General features: G+C 45.5%; 1 long non-coding RNA gene across 1 annotated transcript in view; it reads right to left on the reverse strand.

Moving 5' to 3' along the window:
• LOC146175431 (uncharacterized) overlaps positions 1-6,753 on the reverse strand; it is a 39,456-nt gene extending 32,703 nt beyond the window's left edge. The window contains exon 1 of the long non-coding RNA XR_014701138.1: positions 6,646-6,753. This is a non-coding gene — a long non-coding RNA (uncharacterized LOC146175431). The remainder of the gene's footprint in view (positions 1-6,645) is intronic.
• Between the last annotated feature and the right edge of the window lie 11,862 nt (positions 6,754-18,615).

An 18,615-nucleotide genomic window follows, 5' to 3' on the forward strand; every position in this document is an offset into this window, starting at 1 on the left:
GTGTCCCTGGCGCGATCGATTTCTCGCCTGGCACCTGATGAGTCTCGTCCCAGGTGCGTAGAAGAATGTACAGCGGTGTTAGCCAGGACGTCTACGGGGATCAAGCACGGGAAGGGATTCGGGTCACTGATCAACTTCCTTGTCTCGAATAACTTGCGACTGGTAACTGCGGATAAAGAGGGTTGTTTTGTAGTTTTACCTGCATCGTTGTTTTCGGATAAAGCATTAGTAGCCATCGAGAAGAACTTTCAGCCGATCTCGGCTAAGTTACAGAAGGTAAAAAGCAGGGCTGTGCAACTACTTGAACAATTGAATTTGGAGCGACTAAAAGGCACTGTAATCAAGGCAAAAAGTAACTGTTTAAAGATTTTCTTCTCTGCTAAGACACATAAAACAGGATTACCATTTAGGGCCATTGTGACGGAGAAGAGTACCTGGCAACATGAAATTTCTGGCTATTTACAGAAACATTTGGCAGCTTTATCTATTAATGATCCTTTTAAGGTACCAAACTCTGAGTGTGTCGTCAAGTTCTTACAGCAGCAAAACCCAGGCTCATGCTCAGCTTTAGCATAGACGTGGTAGATTTGTTCTACTCTCTGCCGCACAAGGAAATGATGACTGCTGTTTTTGATTGCATCACTTCGGACAATGATGAGGAACAATTCATAAGTGGCTGCGGTATTTCAGTGTCTGGGTTCCTTGAGCTGTTGTCGTTTTATGTGAACTCTACCTTTGTTGAATGGGAAGGCACACTCTATTCCCAGAAAGCGGGCGTTTGTATTGGGTCTAGAGTAGCGCCTGCTCTTAGTGAAATTTTTTTTGTCATTCGTGGATCGAGGTATCCAGAAAGATTTGGTTGGGATACAGTTCCAAATTTTCAGATACGTTGATGATTTTTTGATTCTCATTGAAAAAACGAACTTTGCTAGGCACATGTCTACAGTGTTAGAAGCATTCAAAGCTAATTCGTGGGGTTTGCAGTTCACCACTGAGGTACCGGTTGATAACAAGATGCAATTCTTAGATTTGTGTTTGACTGAAGGGAAGGGGCACATGTGTTGGAATTACGCACCACGGGCCAATAAACCGCTGCTAAACTATAAATCGCATCATTCTAAGGTAGTGAAATGTGGAATTGTTGTTTCATCATTGTCTTCTGAGTTGTCAAAATCCTGTCACCATGTTATGAAAGAAAGTTTCGATAACCAGGCTAAGAGACTTAGGGAAGCGGGTTATCCAGCTGAGCTTCTAACTTTGGGTTGCAATAAAATAATCAAAAAGCTTAAATCGCCGGCATTGCTGCCGCCTTCACAGAAAGAACAGAAACGGAGAAAGTCCGCAGTTCTTCCCTATGTTCATCGCCTTTCTCATGGTCTTAAAAATGTTGCCCATAGGTATGAAGTTGATGTTGTTTTTTCGGCCCCTAATAAGCTCAATAAAATTTGTTCAGTGGTAGAAAATAAGTCCCGTAATCCTAATAAATCTGTACCGTCTTGTGCTGTTAAACACGATAAAAGATTTGTGCCGTGCTCCAAAGGGGTAGTTTATAAAATTCCCTTGTCCTGTGGTCAGATATACATTGGGCAAACGGGACGATGTATTAACACACGTCTCAGAGAACATCTCAACTCATTAGAATCTAATCGCTCCACTAATCTAGTTGATCATTGCCGTGAGTGTCAATCCTGTTTTCCGTCTTTACATTATATTGACATTTTGTACAAACACCCCGACCAGTTGACCAGGGAAATCATCGAGGCGTATAATATGGCCAAGAAAGAAAGATTGTGTGTCAGCAAACCTTCCCTGCTCCTGCGTGACTGCGAAGTTGCATATCTGGACATCACATAGTAACACATGCGGTCTGGTTTTGGTGTTTTGTTTTCTGTACCTTATATAATTGTGTTTTCTGCGATTAAATTTTAGTTGAGAGTCAGCGCCTGTTCCTGTTGTTTCTTCCTGTCGTCCCCGTTTGTTTACGCTGTTTTTTTGGATGATGTATCACCAACTCGCCCGCTTAACTATCCTGTTGAAAGGTTCATCTAGCTCAACATTTTCGTCTCCACTGTACCTGTAAGCTTCTCCCCTTGGGTCTTGGGTCGTGCTCAAGTACTGGTCTCGGAGCTTCAGCGCTAGCTGGGCTGTATTTCCTTGAAATGCGTGCATTGCTCTCTGCAGGTATTTCTGTGACTCGGTGCGCCTCTGGTTTGGATCTATGAGAGCTCGGAAGAGACGCCATGTGTTTTCGCCAGACATTTGCCGAGCTGCCGCGTTGCACCTCTCTACCCAGTTAGCGTCCGCGAGATGCACCGCGTATTCTGCCGCCTCTTTTGTTATCGCTGCGATCCGGGTTTTTAGCTTGCGGTTATGTTTCTGCCTGCGCCATCTTTTAACCTAATCGATTGATTTATATAGGAAGAGAAAGGCGCGGTAACTGTCTCACCTGTTTTCTGTGGACACCTCAACCAAAGGGAGGAAGGTGGGAGTGAAAGTGGAAAGAGCGAAAGAGGAGCCGTAGTGGAGGGCTACGGAGCAATTTCGACCACCTGGGGATCTTTAACGTGCGCTGACATCGCACAGCACACGGACGCCACTTCGTTTCGCCTGCATCGAAACGCAGCCGCCGAGGTCGGGTTCGAACCCGGGTACTCCGGCACAGTAGTCGGGCGTCTTACCACTGCACCACCCCGGCGGCTGCGTCTGGCTTCCCAGAAGTAGAGGAGTTGGTTGTCCACATCCGTCACCGCCTCAGAGAGCTTTACCCGCGTTTCCGTCGAACGGAGACTGGTCAGCAGCTGTTTAGTCCAGGCTTGGTATCCCTGCTCCTGGATAGAACTAACATTATCTTCTTTTCTGAATTTTGCCCAGTCCGGCATCCTAGTCTGCCCCGTCGGTCTGGTAAGGGGTTTAGTGCGGATCGTGTAGTGCGTGAAATAATGTGACGTAGCGGACTGAACGTCATGCAATCGGAAGAAGTGCCAGAAAAGGGCATAGGAAGGGATTGTCGCTCAATTGGAAAGTACCAAAGACTAAAATGGATAAACAAGATTTGAATTAAGCAACTAGAAGCAACTAGAAGCAACCAGAAGCAACCAGAAGCAACCAACAGCAGCATCCATGCTTTCGCATTACTCCAATGCAAATTCAGTGCTCTTTTATTTGTTCTAGCGCCGGCACAAGCTGACGCTAAGGGGAGAGGAGGCGCTTCATTTTCGATCGCATTTATTCTCGGTGCCAATGAAGGTAGCTTAAAAATTATGTTGCGGAGAGAATTCGTGGGATACCTACGTCACGTGTGCGTGTTTTGCACCGCATCTTCCTACACGTTTGTGTTGTGGCTAACTATGCCGGGTTGCGGAAGGCGAAGCAGAATCCTGCACTCCAGGTTAAGCAGCGTCCACTACGCACAGCCTCTGTATGTGTTTAATTGTAAATGGAGTGACATGCTTGTGTATGATTCACGTGAGTGTGTAAGGTGACCTTAATGCGACGCAGATAGCATAAATAAATTAAAAATATTATGTATCATCATTTTCCAACGTTTGGTCTAGTTTAACACAAAATAAGTTTTTCTAATAAAGGCAAGGGATATTTGACGGAGTTCACCTCTTTCCAGGTAATATCTTGAAAAGCAGTACGGTGCAAGGACGACGACACAAGAAAGAAAAGAACAACATATGCGCACACTACCGACTGATTATTGGAAGAAAGAGGGACATATTTAAGCCCTCGCTCACGCATTTGTTCAAAGTTTAATCGATATCAACCATGCCGGTATCATGAATAAGCAAATGATATGGCTAAACACATATGAATAAATACTTAAAACAAAGGTAACGAAATATAAACGATACAAAACTTAGCAACAGCAGTCAGCCAATCGTAACAAAAGCAGTGTCAAGTAATCGAAGCAATAGCCCTCAAAACCTAGAACATACAAACAAAAAACAAACAAGGTAAAATAAGAAAAAAAAGGTACCAAAAACATCGTAGCAATAGCAGTCAGTCACTCATAGCAAAAGCAGTGTCAAGTATTCGAAGCAAAAGGAATAAAACCCTCGAACGTTAAAACAATAAAAAAAAAGAAAAAAAAACAATACACAGTACCACCAAATGCAGGTCGTCAGACACAAAAAATCCGTGGCAAAGCAAATCGTAGAAACGTTTTCAAGACGCAAACTTCATTTTTCCGAAGAGCCACCAAGTAATCACTTTGTGGCTTTTTTTTTTTTTTTTTTTTCAATGAAAAAGGTTTCAAAAATTTATCTTGCCACCTGATCACGACTTCTGCCTAGGATCCTGATAATGCTAAGTACTGGCTCACACCCAAAATCTATACACTGGAGAGGCAAATTCGATCCTGCTCCTTTCTCTAGTGATTTGTCACGCTCCCGTGCTCTGTCTGGCCTATGTAGGCCCTTCCACATGTTAGTGGAATTACATACACCACGCCGACGGCACAAGAAACGAAAGGCCTACTATGCCTGTTATTGCACACGGGTTTCTTCTTTGCCCAGTCTTTGAGCAAAACTCTCGCAGCTTTTTAGGTGCAGAAAACCCGACAGGATCCTCGTAGCGGCTTGCCACCTTCGGGTTGTGCGCCGCTCGGGGTATATATGGTACCACTTGTGGTCGCCTAGTTCCCATCTCGCCATAAGGCTTCTTCTTGCCTTTCATTTTTAGAAGAAGGGTCGGAGCTACACCAAAAATGACAGAACATGGGAAGCCAGCCGTTTGAAGCTTTTCAATCTGACTTTTGAAGCTAGCCTCGGCCATGTGAGCAGAATATTTAGGCAGCGCGGATTCGAAGCAAAGTGAAGCAATATGCCCTTTTGACCGTCTTGGAGTGCCCAGGTCGGTACGGAAGCACTATTTTTTTTTTTTTTGCCCGAAGGAAATACATCCAGCACAACCTACCTTTTCAGAATAGGATGTTAATATCTAAAAAACTTTAGGCTGTCATTGTCTAGCAGTTCATGCGTAAAAACGAGCCCTTTCTCTTGTTGTCTGAAGGCGGATAGTATGTTTCCCATAGAGCCATGGCACGTTATTCTAGCGCTAGTTTTCAGTATTACAAGAAAGTCATCCACATATGTAAAAATTTTCGGGGCTAGTCCATTGTCGTCGTCGTAGCTTGTGTCGTCGCCTTTGTGCCGTAGTGGTTTTCAAGTCATGAACCAACTCGCCCCACAGGCCGTCTTTCCATTATTATCTTTGAAGCGAAATGAGATCACCATACTATTTTTAGATTATCCAACGTTGCAAAGCAATTTCAGTGTTCTTTTAGTTTCTGGGCTTTCGATGCCGCGATTCATTAAAATCATCCCCGACGGCACGACCACATCAAAGCGGCGCCCGGCGCGCCCAGAAATCGTCCATATTGTGCGCCTGAAGCCTTACTAAGCGCGCTAAATTCCTTTATTTTAATTTCTAGTGTTTTCTTTACCGTTATTTCTGTGTTTGTTTCGTAAGCATAAAGGTGATGCCTATATAAGGGGGCAGTAATGCCACGAACCATTCAAGTCATTATTTGTTCTTTTTTGACAGCCGCCGGCAAGCGGCCTTATCACTGTGATTGTAGCGCACGGACCGATTCTGTACTGCTTGTTTGTTCATGCTTGTTCTCGCTAGACGCTGCTTTACCATTTTCTTTGTCGTGCAAGATGCGCAAAGATTTATCTCGAAGATTCCGGCCACTCGCGTTTGTACAATGTTCCAGGTTATGCTAGTCACCGTTTGCGGCTTTATCTAGATGTTTTTTCGCCGCATTTGTATTGATCGTTGACTGCAGCGACGGACATGCTTGCTTCGGCGACCGGCAAGCGCCCACCGGCGAGCGCGCTTGCCGTTATCGCCACCGCCGTGTTGCCTAATTCTTTTGAAGGCGCAAGTGAGCTCAATGAAGAGCGAGTTTACCTACAACACCGGTCTCTTCGTTTGCTGTCTTCGGCATTGTCACGCCTTCGTGACAAAATCCAATACACGATGGAGCCCTCGTTTCACTACCTTTTATTATGTAGTGCGACTGGAATCTTGTTGGAGTTCTTGTTGTCCTTCCACCGTAACTAGATTAAAGGGCTGATACAGCGAGGTTCTGGCAGGACGCCTTGCACCTTCCACAATGATAGAAGTGGACCCTGGTGAAAATTTGCTGTGTTCGGCTACACACAAAAGTAATAGTTTGGAGAGCCAAAGTCATCAATCAGTTTGGTGAACACCATACGAAACACATGAAGGTGGTGGGCGCAGATTCCAAACCATGGTATGTTCCAGTTTCTTATAGAACTCTATATTCAAGTATATTTCATGTATTAAAGGATTGCCATATTGATATACCTCTGGCAAGCACGAATCGAAAATCATAACGTAATAATTTCCTTGGCTTACAATAAATGGCTTCATATATTTATTATAGAATAGATAGGTGCTCTTTTAAAGACTTTTATATTGTGACATACTGCAGTTAAAGCCCTTATAACAAACTCTGCTCGTCTGCAATGTAATTACACAGAAAATATGATAAATAAAAGGCAATTCTGTTAGTGAAAAACGTGTATAAACATCCCCGCTTTTTCAGACTGAACTGCGCTGAATACAATAAGAACAACACAGTACCATTAAATGCTACTATAAAACACTCACCCATCGGCAAGAATACCTGTGCTGTAAAGGAGTACAGCATTTCTTCTCTGAACTTCGTGCGAGAAAAATAATTTACCTTGCTTGGCGCCGTGAGATGTTTAAATAGGCGGTGGCAGAAAGACGACATTTTGTTTTCATTCACGCTTCGAGCAAGCGTTTCTTATTTACTTGTTTTCAGATGTGTCGATTGCCATATATTTTTGAGCCAAGGTCACTGCTCTACGAACAATGGCGTTAATGTACGACAGCATCTAACAAAATAGCACTTAAAGCCAAAGATATCCGGCGTAGCTCTTCCAATATAAATTCAAGGTGCGCGCCCTTTTCAAGAGATTTGAAAAAATAAACCTTACCATTTATTTAGGTAAGTAACTAAACTATCATAAATAGCCCTCGAATACCGGTAGTACTAAAAAGAGCATGTGATATTTCATACGCCCGTCTTTCGAATCCTTTCATTCTTCAAGTGGTGACCTCGTATCACCTCGCCCAGAGATCACCTATCCCTACTCTTACGACTCAGCAGTATACCTCATCCAGTGTCAGCTATGGCCGCATTACAATCGCAAAATTTATAATTTCAATCGCGCACTTGACACACGCATCTTGCTAACCTCGAATCCTGCTATAAACCAAATATGCTTTCACTTGACACCATCGGTTATCGTCCTTCGCCCTGCGTGCCGTGCCTGTTTATTTGAACTAGGATGTTACTAGCTTCTGTTTCTTTTGCAGCAATCATTTCCCTCACAAAAATAATTGTTAACATTCTTTTCGAATTTGTACCAACGCCATATTGACGGTGTGCTTTGATATTCTATGAACGCGTTTTAATACAATGCAGAATGCTATTCATTTTTGCGTACTTCTGTTAATAAAAGGTGCTGCAAAATACTGAAGCATTTAGCACGTCAAAAAAGAAGCAGTCCGAATTGAATGAGGTTTAATATATTTAAATCACTTTTTCGCATAACAGTGATGATGATGCCTCATATCAATACATGCCAAGATTTCTTGCAGCTGGAAACAATGGACACTAGATATTGCTACGAGCTGAGGGAACGATGTTGATGCGGGCAAAGTGTATGTGCGCATCTGGCGCGTGCTGCCTGGCCGCGTCCATAGCGGCAGCCAATGCCTTGATGTCCTGTGTCCCCCTGTGCTAGCGTATTGTGTAGTGCGTGCGTCAGTGCATTATATACGTTCTGCGAACACGTTCTGCTCCGTAACATCTTGTTAAAGGGGCGGACATTTCCATCCTCCGCATCCTGGACCATTGCTAACAGATCACACCCGCATTCCAACACGGGGGTTCGCAGCGGTCGCTACACCAGCACGGCCACCAACCCGGTGAGTCGCGAGGCTCCAGCGCCCTTCATTATCATGGCTTATCCTAGAGATCCCGACTTCTTTTCAGGAGCCTCGCGTGAAGAAGTCGGCTAATGGATCTCCATGTATGAGTGCGTTAGCACTCATAATTGTTGAGATACCAGTGTGATGCTGCCAAAAGTCATTTTTATTTTCCCGACACAGCGAGGCAAAGGTATCACAAACACGAGGAAGAATTAGCTAGTTGGGACATTTCAGTTAAAAGCTACGTGCTCTACTCGGCCAAGCAGACTATGTGAAGCGCATGGTAAAAAAAAAAAAAAAAAAGAAAGAAAAAAAACCTTCACTCGAGATCTCAGTCATCCCTTGAAAGCTACGTCGCCTACACTCAAGAAATGTGAACCCTTTGCCACCAAATTGTTCCCGCCATGTCAGAACTATAGAAACGGTGGGCCACATATTGCAAGGGATTTCGGACGACGTTTTCCTTTTTCTCCTCTGCAGGGGTGGCAGTATGGCAGTGATACATCGGGCCCCTCATCAAGAACTGCTGTTGTTGTTTGATGAAGTTAAGAGCCGGCCATATTCTAGCAGTTTCAACGACTTCCCTATACAGCCCCAGCATCTTCATCCGTGAAGTCGCATCTACCCCCTATTACAACTCCTGCTTCACCCCTCTACTTCTCGCCGGCATCAGCACACTTATTGAGGCTGTAGTGCCTGACGAACGTACAAAAGTAAGCCTCTCTCTGACGGTCTGTTCCATCGAAACCCCAGCGTCCCCAAGCCAACTACCAATTTTTCTGCCCCATAGTTCCGTATTATTCTCCTCGCTACCGAATTCCGGCGGACCGGCGAGGGACCGGCGATCAGATGATTGCCTCAAATCCTTATGCGTCAGTTACATTTCCCGGCACTGCTGCACCACAGCATCCCAGTCCTCGCTGCGGGTTTAAGTGCCGCCGCGGGGTAATCTGGGTTCGATTCCATCTGCGGCGGCCCCGTTGAAACGCAGGGCCCCTTTGTACTGTAGAATATTACCGCGAACCATTCAGAACTTTCTTTTTTCACAGCCACCTGCATGTAGCCTTATCACTGCGATTCCAGCCCACGAATCGATTATGTATGCTTTGTTTTGTTCGTTGTTTTTTTTTTTTTTGTCGCGAGAAGTAGCCTTATAATTTTCTTTGTCTCGAAAGATAGCCGAAATATATCTCGAAGATTTCTGCCACTCGCATGTGTTTCTAGAATGTTCCAGGGTATGGTGGTAACCGGTTGCATTTTTATCTCGACCTTTCCGCCAAACATACCAACCGCCCTCATGCCCCAGGAAATGCAATGCCTGGAGGACGTCTAACAACCGACCACTCTGCTTCCATTCTGGTAAGGCTGGACACAACCTCCGTCACTCTCTGTACAGGCGTATCGGCCTTCGAGGTTTCGCCATCGATTCCCCACTACCCCGTCCTGGCGAGCGACAACAGATCGACGATTTTCTGAAGAGAGGAGAGCACGTGTCGCCATATCGCATGACACTCTCTGCATCACCGTCCCCGCTTTGCGCCGCCGGGCCAGAGCTACGTGCGAGGAAGGTCCCCGAGCCCTAAAAGAGAGAAACCTCTGGACATGAGGTTGCTACACGACGAACTAACAAAGATTCTCCACCGCTGACGACAGTGACGACGATGCGGTCATTAAATCGCCACTCCATACGACGACAACGTCGACGAGAACACGACCAAATTTCAAGTTGGCACCACCACCCAGCGAAGTGACAACGGCGTGTCCCGGCCGCGGTCTCTGCACACGGCGAAGTAGAGATCGAACATCGAAGCCGACATGCAAAACGAGGACATGAAGAAGTGAACTCGAAGTTGCTGTCGACGGTCGCACGATCGATTATCGCCTTAGTGGATATCGGAGCCGACTATTTTTACATCACTGGAGCGTTCCCCGCCCAGCTAAAGAAGGTAGCGACCTATTGGGATGGCTCGCTAATCCGTACCGCTGGTGGTAACCTTATTACGTCGTCGGCGCGATGCACCGGAAGGGTTACAGAAGGGCGTACCTACCCTACCAGTTTCGTCGTCCTACAGCAATGCTCTCGCGACGTGATCTTGGGCATGGATTTTCTGAACGAACATCGGGCTATCATCGACCTCCGCTCAAAACACATCAAACTCGACGGACAACGCCATACCTTTCACGACGACATTAATGCACCCCATCGATCTAAATGTCCTCGGCGGAGACTTGACCGTGCCGCCCCGATCAAGCGTCGTCGCCTGCGTGGGCAACGCAGACATCGAAACCGTCGAAGGCGTCGTCAAAGGAAGCGTCATTTGCTCTTAGAGTGTGGACTGGAAATCGCATGAGGCGATGCCCATTTCCGTAATGGACAAGCTCAAGTGCTGGTCACGAACTTGGTCGAAGAATACCGGCACTTGAGAAAAGGCACGACGATCGCTTTCCTAGACGAGCTAGCGGACACACGAGATATTTTCGCCCTCCCCAGCCAACCTGAAGACCAGGCACCTAAACAAGCTAAGCAGCCCTCGTTCGACATCAACGCAGCACTACCCCGAGACAGACAAGACCGGATTCGCACTCGTCTTGAAAGCTACAGCAAGCGCTTTTCTTCGGCGTCGAAGGTGCGGCAAACTCCTTTAGTAAAGCACCGCATCATCACGGATGAACACGCTCGACCGCTTCGTCAAAGCCCCTATCGTGTATCGCCGCGAGAACGCCAGGCCATACGCGATCAAGTTGACGAAATGCTTCGCGATGACGTGATCCAGCCATCAAGGAGCCCTTGGGTGGCACCAGTCGTTTTGATGAAGAAACACGGGACACTTCGTTTCTGCGTCGATTACCGCCGCCTAAACAGCATAACGAAGAAGGATATTTAGCCTCTCCCTCGCTTCAATTACACAACTGACCGGCTCTGCAATGCAAAGTACTTCTCATCGACCGACTAAAGAGCGGCTATTGGCAAAATTGAGGTCGTCGAGAGAGCTCGTGATAAGACCGCATTTATCACACCGCACGGCCAATTCGAGTTGAAGGCGATTCCATTTGTCCTCTGCTCCGCTCCAGCCACATTTCAACAAGTAATGGACAAAGTTTTGGCTGGCTTGATGTGAAAAGTTTATTTGCTGTACTTGGATGGCGTCGCTGTCTTCTCGTCAAACTTTGAAGACCACCTAGAACGGCTACAGGCAGTGCTCGATGTCAATTCATCGGGACTAACATTGAAACCATGAGAAATGCCACTTCGCCTACAAGGCACTGCGGTTCCTAGGTCACATCGTTAGCAAAGATGGTGTTCGCCCAGACCCAGAGAGAACCGCTGCGATAGCATACTGCTGACAAGAAAGCTCTGCACAGATTCCTTGGGCTGTGCGCTTACTATCGACGATTTGTCAGAAACTTTTCGCGCATCGACGAACGTTGACGCGGCTTACAAAGGCTGACGTACCTTTTTATTTATTTTTTTATTTATTGTTACCCTCAAAGTAAGAACATTACAGAGGGGAGTAGGTGGAGTACAAGAATACAAAAAATGCACAGCATAAAAAAGTATACAAGTAAAAAAAGATGTCAGCATGGAAAGTGCCGCAAGAAGAAGACTTCGACGAACTTAAACGCCGCCTACAGTCCCCTCCTGTCCATCGCTACCTTATGAAAACGCCGAGATCGAAATTCATATCGACGCGAGCAGTGTGGGCCTGGACGCCGTTCCCATTCAAGAGAGTACCGGACAGGATAGAGTAATCGCCTACGCTAGCAGATTCCCCTCAAAAGCCGAAGTTAACGACCGAGAAGGAGTGACTCGCGATCATCTGGGCCACGTTAAAGTTTCGTCCATACCTATGCGGTCGACGGTGATGGTGAGCGATCACCACGCCTACTGCTGGCTGGCTAATTTGAAAGCCCCTTTCGGCCGCCTTTCCCGATGGAGCTCACGACTTCAAAAATTTGACGACTGTAGTCTGTAAGTCGGGCCACAAGCATTCCGACGCAGACAGCTTATCGCGCGCTCCCGTCGACGCTCCCCTGAAGGACGATGACGACGACGCCTTTCTGGGACCGGTAAGCGCCAGCAAGCTTGCACAGCAGCAGCGATCAGATCCTGAGCTGAAAGACCTAGCCAATAACTTGGAAGGCAAGACCGCTTCCCCTCCTACTGTGTTTAGACGTCAGTTGTCGTAGTTCGCCTTAAGCAATGGCGTCCTCGTAAAGAAGAACCCGGCTCCCAACGAGACCGCGCAGCTTGTCGTGCCTGAAAGCCTTTGGCAGGAAATTCCTCATGCGTTGCATGGCGAACTAACAACAGGACATCTCGGGTTAGTGCGCACGTTGCATCGAATCCAGGAGAAGTACTACTGGCCGCGCTACCAGTATATCTCATGTATAGTACGCATTTATCAAAGCAGTAATAATCCCCTCTGTAAGCTCAAGAATAAGCACAATAAAAGGAAAGTGGGCATTTTTTGAAACACTAATGAACGCTTCTATTACTTGCATAGTGGGTGGACCAGCGCGAAGACACGAAGCACACAAGAAGAGAAGCACAACAGACGAGCGCTGTTGTTGTGCTTCTCTTCTTGTGTGCTTCGTGTCTTCGCGCTGTTCCACCCACTATGCAATTGTACCAACTCGCCCAACTGTCCATCCTACTTCTATTACTGTTCGATGTTGACAACTCACTTAGAACTCGTCTGTTGTATTTGAAGTTCTGTTCCAACACTACAATAAAAAGTGCTATGAAGTAGAGGTGCAAGTGTATTTTATCAATGCATTATAATACCTAACAAAAACGAGAACTGAGGAACGCCAACGAGGGATTCACAGCATGCTCGGCAGCGTCATTCATCAACACTTCTTTGGACATATTATTTTAATGCAGCCACGTAAATCACGTAAAACTATGGTCCACGCGCCTATCCGTCAGTAACAACTCCTCGAGCGAATTCCTGCAGTTAATGCTGGTTAATGCGACGCAGTAACCGAAATGAGCAGCAAAGCTAGCAGGAGGAAGGCTGTACAGAATGCCACGCGCGCCGAGAAAGGAATTTAAATGCCCGCTTGCTCATCTTCCGAGTTAAACTTCCAAAGCGACGAATCCAGACGCCGTTCGAGCAGTGCACGCGCCGCCACTTGCTACGACGGAACGTCTCTCCGGAGAAGCGTTGATGCAACACCGTCTGAGAAGCTTTTCACGATACAAGCTTTACCGGAACCAACACAACGACATGCGCCTACGTCTGACACATTAGAAACTACGTTCATGTTGTGCGCCGCTTCCAAATGGCAAGAAGACGAGACGATACGTTTTTTTTTTTCATCCGTGTGACGATAGAACGAAGACACCGCTGAACCAACCACCGTCGGGACGCCGCGAGCCCATAGCGTTCTGGATGGTTCTGCCGAATTTGCAAGAGCAAAAGAGGCCGCTGAAAAATAAGGTGCCCTAGAGTTACTGCACAATAACTATTCCGCGCTCTTCTAATGAAACCTATAAGCTACATTTTATCAACATAACCTACAAATGTAATTTTGTTTTTTACTCAGTAGTTTCAATATTTACAACCCCATTTGAAGATGTCCTTCCAAGCGATTGGTGTCGCTTGAAATTGGTTTCTGTCCCCGTTTGGCTCCAAGTAACACGACCACGGGATGGGCCTTGAAAGTGCAGCGAGAGGGCACACGGCAAACAGGATGCGCATCTTCGTACCAACGTGCCGCTAAAGTGGCATTCCTCTGCGCGTGCACGCACGCGGCAACGATGTTAACCATTTCAGTGGTCGAAAAGTGGCCTCTAACAGTTGCGAACGTCTCAGCGCTCAACTGACGCGAAGACAGTCTACTTAGAAGGCGACCACTCCTAGACATTTCCTAAGCTGTCTCCGCTTCTTTATTTCTCTCCTTCCTCCATGGGCTCAGCCTTCGCCTCCATTCTATTTCCGCAATGGTCGCGGCATCATCGCTGCTGCACTGAATGGATGGAGGGAATATAGCGATGGTAGCTGCTGCCACCATGGTCATCTCAGCGATTGCAACGCCATCACCTGGACACGTTGGTTCACTTTTCTGATCGGTATCTGCGCCAGTAGCTTTCATTCGGGAAGGGTTTCCTTGCGTGGGGCTCATTTCTCTGTATCTGCCGGTCAGTCGTGAAGAGCGTCGCCGCACTGGATAGTTCTGACCGGAATAGCACGCTCGGTGTGACGTTGTGCGAGATTTTTGATGAACTTGTGAACTGGACGTTCAGATTTATAGTGCATAAAAGACCTTACGATTGCGTGAATGAAAAAGAAGCATTTGGTTAGTACAGCACGAAGCCTTTTTTAGCACTGATTATGCCGCCAGAGGAAGTATTCAGTCAGTAAGCTGATTAAAAATTACAGACCAATCAGCTTACTGTCTGTTACGTATAAGGTATTTACTAAGGTAATCGCTAATAGAATCAGGACAACCTTAGACTGCAATCAATCAAAGGATCAAGCAGGGTTTCGGAAACGGTACTCTACTATCGATCATATCCATACCATCAACCAGGTGATAGAAAAATGCTCGGAATATAACCAGCCCTTATACATAGCATTCATTGATTACGAAAAAGCATTTGACTCAGTTGAAACATCGGCGGTGATGCAGGCATTGCGAAATGAGGGGGTAGACGAGCCGTACGTGAAAGTGCTGGAAGATATATATAGTGGCTGCACAGCAACCATAGTTCTGCATAAAGAAAGTAACAAAATTCTCATAAAGAAAGGTGTTAGGGAAGGAGACACAATCTCCCCAGTACTATTCACAGCTTGTTTAGAGGAAGTATTCAGACACTTCGAATGGGAGCAGTTAGGGATAAGGATGGAGAATACCTCAGTAATCTGCGATTTGCTGATGACATTGCCTTGCTAAGCAACTGGGGGGATGAACTGCAAATTAAGTCTTTTGAAATCACCGCGCTCCATGTAAGCCATACCCAGAAAACATGATGCAGCATCGAAGCACTTTTGATCGTCAGGGAGCCCAAAGTTGCGTGTCTTATTATCTACTAACGGCTGCATCCTCACAGCGATTCATGGTTGAGTATCCGCAATACAATGTGGTTTATTTTTACTTTCTCATACTGTATACAGAACGAGCATAACTAAGAAAGCAAGAGGTTTTTTTTTTTTTTAAATATTTATAACTATCACTTTTAAGTCATCTAAACTCATGAATGGCGTTCGCAAGTTCAGCAAATATGCCAAACAATGCACCGAGCTTCGAAGGTATATAGAACTTATCCAAACAGCGGAAATATTGCACTGCTCGAGTGCTCACGTGTAAGCGTTAAATTGAGGCATCATTAAAATTAGGCCGTCGCAGCCAGAATCGAACCGGAAAGGGCCCGCTCAATATTCGAGCGGCCATATCTCTACGACCTACTCCGGCGAAACCCCCTTCTGTTTCAAAATGTTTTGAATACCTTAATTTTATTCCAAATTCATCTTTTACAAATATGTGTTTGAAGATTTATGTTATTAAAGTCTCACTAGATGCTATCTGCAAGAAATCTCAAACTGTAAGGAATAACGTTGCGAGAAAAAAGGTGGTTATAAATATACCGAAATGCGTTTAACTTGTACAACAATTTCCTTAGTATCTCAAAATATCGAGATATAAGGGGAATTACACCGGCTACAGGCGCTTATTTTATCTACAGAGCAAAGTCGTTGCAGGACCGCCGACAGAGGGAACGCTATATAAAGCTTGCTTAAATTAGAAGCACATCTCGGTGATCAATTATGAGATTGCATGACGGCGATGCGAAAGCAGCGAGCGAATGTGCGTGTTTAGAATGACACTTGTCGTGTTGATCACCTAGTTCTCTCCGTCACTCGCGCGTAACCTGTGTGACAGTGTGACAGTGGTGCTCACAGAGGGCAGTCGTGAATTTATGAAGACAGCTGTCTCAGTCACTGTGGGATAATTTGCAGAGATTTTGGGACATGTTACAACTCGAAAGTCGCGATTGTGCGCTAAAGTTTCATATGGATAGCAAGAAGAATGCGGGCGTACGTACGTCGTGAGTTGGGCGTGTACAGTGACATCCACGCACCGCACTTTTTTGACCGGAAACGAAAGGGAATGTATTTTATAAATTATATTCATTCAGCCAGTACGCTTTCTTGCATATGAATATAAATTTTATAACTGACATGGAGGCTTCAATCGTTGGCTTCACGTGATTGCGTATCTGTTCATAGTGTTTAAATTACCATACATGCGTGCCATTTCCTTCATATTTAGTTATGGCGTGTATCTATGAAATTAATTTTGATTTCCAGCCCTCGACATAGGCTCTGAACCAATAAGAACTAAAGGGCCTCCAATATTTTTGAAACATTTTTTTCATACCCTAACAGCCCGTTTACCTGATATGAATATATGACCTAGCATTTCAAATTTACTCTCATGAAATAAAATTGGAAAATAACAAATTTTATACCCAAATGTCAGTTGCTATGAATTTTAGCATGCACTCAATTACCTAAGGGATCATTACTGTTACACGAAAAAGTAGTGTCAATGACGAACCACATTCAAGTTGGACAATTTTTTTCTGACATCTAAAACTCTTTCCAGGTTTTCTAGTTGCTGTATATTAACGGGAGTATATACAAATAAGTACAGGGTTTTGAATATTTGGGGGATGGGATTTAAAACATTTCTATGCAAAATCTACTACACCATTCGAGCTGAAATAACGTTCACAAAGTAGCAAAATATCGTCTACGTTATCTGATAAGTGATTCAACATCGGTACTTGCCTAGATTTTCCGAAATCGAGAAAAAACTGCTCTCGGCGGCGCGCACAATTTTCGCAGAAGAGAGTCGAAAAGCTATTTTGACATGAGACGTCATCTGTCGACCAGTGAGACAAGCTCCATCCCGGCCGTTGGCGCGCTTGCCTTGCTGCCCGACAGATGACGCATCATGTCAAAATAGCTTTTCGACTCTCTTCTTCGAAAATTGTGCACGCCGCCGAGAGCAGTTTTTTTTTTTTTTCGTTTCGGAAAATCTAGGCAAGTACCGATGTTGAATCACTTATGAGATAACGTAGACGATATTTTGCTACTTTGTGAACGTTATTTCAGCTCGAATGGGGCAGTAGATTTTGCATAGGAATTTTTTAAATCCCAGCCCCCAAATATTCAAGACCCTATATAATCACTATCAACTCTATCTACAGTTATCTATTCGTTAAAGTACATACAAAGCAGTAAGCCTCTATAAACTTCGTATTTAGTCATGCTCACAGAGACTAGACGTACAAAGCTGATTCAGATTTCAAATTTAAATGCAGTTTATATTCCGTCAGAAAACAAATCAACGGAGGAGGCTTGAGCAAAAAGTTAACCATGTTCACTCGATTGCGCTCAAGCCTCTTTAGAGTCAATAAGAGGATCATACCGATTCTAAACACCGCTGACTACAGTTTTTATAACGAAGGCATTGCACATATATGTAAAAACGCTGAGACGTCATTTGTAATCCTATTAAATATATAAAAAAATAATTATTGCTCTCACCACCAGATCACAATCATAAGTAATAGTCAGCTTAATGTGCATGTATTCAGCTGCTGAAAGGTCACAGTGACAATTCTTGAGCACAGCACTAAAATATAAACACTGAGCGAAATAAATGTTTCTAGTCAGTGCAAATAAAAAAATAAAATTGTAGATCGGCTTATAGAAAAGAAAAGGCGCATCATCTGTCGCACTTCTCGGCAGACTGGAACGCCGCCACAAAACAGCAAAGAAAGAAAGGTAGCGGTGATGGTGAAAACGTTTAATAAAAAGATAGAGGTACATGGAGGTTGCTCTGGGGTCAGGCTTAGTGCCCATCCCCCCACAAACACTAGGTAGGTGGAGTCCCTAGTACAGGACCCCAGTGGCTTCCGCTGCCGCCATTGGTCGTTTGACCAACACCTTTTGGGCTTTTAGGTCGGAGCAGGCGAGTAGGGTCGCCTCCCAATCCTCTCGGGTGGGGTTTGGGTTAGAAAGAGACAAATAGGCCTGCTACAGAGGAGAATCGACCTTTAACGTGCACTGCGGTGACGCTACACAGCACGCCTTTCACGTTTCACTTCTTTGTGTTTCACCTGTATCGATATTGCGGCCGCCGCTGTTGGGTTTGGTTTGGTTTGATTTCTGGGGTTTAATATCCAAAAGTTAATCAGGCTATGAGAGGCGCGGTAGTGGAGGGCTTAGAAAATTTCGACCACCGGGGGTTCTTTAGCGTACGCTGTCATTTCACAACACACGGGCGCATAGCTTTTCGCCTCCATCGAAAAGCGGCGACCATAGCCAGGATTTGACAGCCGGGATTGTGCCAGTGCACTCCCCCTCCTACTTCAAGACCAGCCACAAAGACGACAAAGATGATTTGACCCCGCGCCCTTGAGCATAGCAATAGAACGCCCTAACCACTGCACCAACGCGGCGGGACCGGTCAGGCATCGCGGTGTTTTATTTCTCCTTCGACGCGTATCTCTGAATACCCGCTTCGTGTGTCCATCATGAAGTGAGATAGATTTGCGCATTTTCAGTTCAGCGGGGCGTACTACAGGTGCGCCATAGTGTT

This window comes from Amblyomma maculatum, chromosome 10, assembly GCF_055883805.1.
Source record: "Amblyomma maculatum isolate TAMU_Amacu chromosome 10, ASM5588380v1, whole genome shotgun sequence".
In the NCBI taxonomy this organism is placed as follows: Eukaryota; Metazoa; Arthropoda; class Arachnida; order Ixodida; family Ixodidae; genus Amblyomma; species Amblyomma maculatum.